Source organism: Lagopus leucura, unplaced genomic scaffold, assembly GCF_019238085.1.
Source record: "Lagopus leucura isolate 7727_CA_CO unplaced genomic scaffold, USGS_WTPT01 Super-Scaffold_100021, whole genome shotgun sequence".
Taxonomy (NCBI): Eukaryota; Metazoa; Chordata; class Aves; order Galliformes; family Phasianidae; genus Lagopus; species Lagopus leucura.
In genome coordinates, this window is record NW_024962274.1 from 12,017,125 (window position 1) to 12,019,790 (window position 2,666).

Genomic DNA, 2,666 nt, shown 5'->3' on the forward strand with positions numbered 1-2,666 from the left:
CATCCCTGGATGAAGGCCAAGGAGCACACACAGCAACCAGAAATTCTGCTTTTCCCCCCCACACACATTTCCTGGACTGTACCAGCAAATGCTGCTCTACCCATCTAGAAAGGGGGCTGGAATTGAATTGCCTTTGTTCTATTTCCAATTTTAAATAGCACGAACCTTCACACAATAGGCAGCACTCTCACTAATCCCCACCGTGATGCCTGAAATAAGCTTACAAACCAGGCGGCAGGCACTGTGGGAAGAACAATTACTGTGACAAAAGGAGGTGAGGGGGGGACAGCCATGAGTTCCTTGGGCGAGATGGAGGGCCAACACCAGCACTGTCAATTCACACTACAGAAAACAACAAAGAACAACAACACACCACAAAACCAAAACCTCAGCCTGGTAAAATATTTACAAATATTTCAATAATAGAAAAAACGCTGCCTGCTACAGTCAATAGGTAGTAAAGCAAATTCAGATTGAAGCCATTGCTTACCCCTAAATCAGCTCTAATGCACCAACAGATGCGATTATCGGCGTTCTGCAGGGAATGGCAGCATCAGCATTCATTACAGGTGTGCTCACAAAGACTCTTTTCGCCACAGGTTCGTTTGTAATTATTAAAATGCATCTTGTGAGCCTGCACTGAACAGGCTGAGTTCCAAATTTCTGGGCATCAGCATGCAATATTTGCTTTGAGTTACTGAATGTGTTTTATGTATTATTTTACTGCGCGTCAATGGCATGGCGCAAGCGAGAAATCCCATCTCAAAGGCACCAAGTGGAATACAGTCGAGAGTTCTGTGTCACCAGTGCACATGGAATTGGCCCATCCTCTGTTCCTAGGGAAAAGCTTCAAGGACACGCAAGCAGAGAGCTGGCAGCCTGCTCTCACCAAGTGCATTGCAAGGGTGGAAAAGGGGCTAGCTCAGTGCCTGGAGAGGTACCAAGCAATACCACAGAGATGGGGAAGCCTTGTTATCCCTCTCCAGTCACAAACCAGACTGCCACCAGAAGCTGAGCACCCACTGGGACACATAGCAGCATCCCTAAAGAGGACAGCCAGGCAGAGAGCTGACCCAAAGCATTTCAAGCAGCTGGGACAGAGGATGGAGACACTGAGGTGAAAGCCCACAGCAGCACAAAGAGCACAGCTCCATGGCTCAGAGCACAGCGGTGCAAGGGACGCCGCTTATCAGAGGAAGGAAACAGGAGCAAGATGACCACAGAGCATGTCTGAGCATTCCAATCACAAGCGGGGCTTGTAGGGACAGGATCTGACATTTAGTGCCTCTGTTTGTACAATGCTTGACATTCACGATAACGGAAGAAGAGCAGAGAGGCAGCAAGGCTTTCTGCCTTCCTGGGAAAGCACACACAGAGGCACAATCAGCTCCAGCTTCCTAAGGAGTCTCAGGGAGAGGTGGGCATGGGTTGCTGTGCAAGTTATAGGAGCACCCACAGCACTGCATAACCTTACTGCCCTGAGCCTTAGCTTGCTTTCCCAGAAGATGGATTTCCTATTCCGCTTGCAAGCTTTACAGGACACACATCACACTGCTGAGCACACAGCTCAAAAAAGACAGGTTTTCATCTCATCTGAGGCTCCGAGGAGCCATTATAAGGAAATCAAAGCTCAGCACTCATTGTGTTCTTGGAAAGCTTGATGGAAATAACGTCCTTTAAAAGCTACCTCATCCAAGAGCAGCACAGCAAAAGACTCACATAGGTTTAGCATCACAGGTATCAAGTTCCATCTCAACCCATCTGAGCTTGCTTGGAGGATGCGAGGTATAGAACGGAATCATAGAATGGCCTGGGTTGAAAAGGACCACAACGCTCATCTCGTTCCAAACCCCCTTCTACATGCAGGGTCGCCAACCACCAGATCAGGCTGCCCAGAGCCACGTCCAGCCTGGCCTTGAATGCCTCCTAGAGTTCCTACAGCCTCTCCACCAGCAACAGGCAAGGAGAAAGGATGCAGGCAGTGCTGGAGGAGGAAGCAGAGCACAGGGTCTCTGGATCGCAGCACAGATCCCTGCTCTCCAGTTCATCAACTGTATCTCCGCATAATTACATTAAGATAACGCTCTCCTGCCTCATTTTTTTATTATTAGAAATGAACAGATTTAAAGCTTTTCCCCCCCTCAAATTACCGCTCACCTGAGTAGATAATTAAAAGACTATAAAGGAGATACATTTTTATGTGTAATTACGCCTACTTCTTGCTGCCGTATCGCAGGCTTCAAAGAAAAAAATATTTGCAAAACAACTCCAAACTTTTATTTTGTCAGTGCCGTAATTGCTGCTTGTCACGGCCGTCCGTGCTGCTGTCTGCTATCTAATGAGAGCACAACTCACAGCAGCTCAGCTCAGACGGGAGGGCACACGGTGCAGCTCCAAAGCCACAGCAACGTGCTGCTGACAGAAGAGCTGTGCACGCCGTGACACTGAGACAGCAGAGCTGCAGGCAGGCCTGGAGCTCACCCAGAGCCCTGGCAGGCAGTGGGCACACACCTGGCTGCAGGTTCCCTTGCGCTTTGTGGGATTCAGAATCACAGAATGGCCTGGGTTGAAAAGGAGCACAATGATCATCTAGTTCCAACCCCCCTGCTACGTGCAGGGTCACCAAACACCAGATCCGGCTGCCCAGAGCCACATCCAGCCTGGCC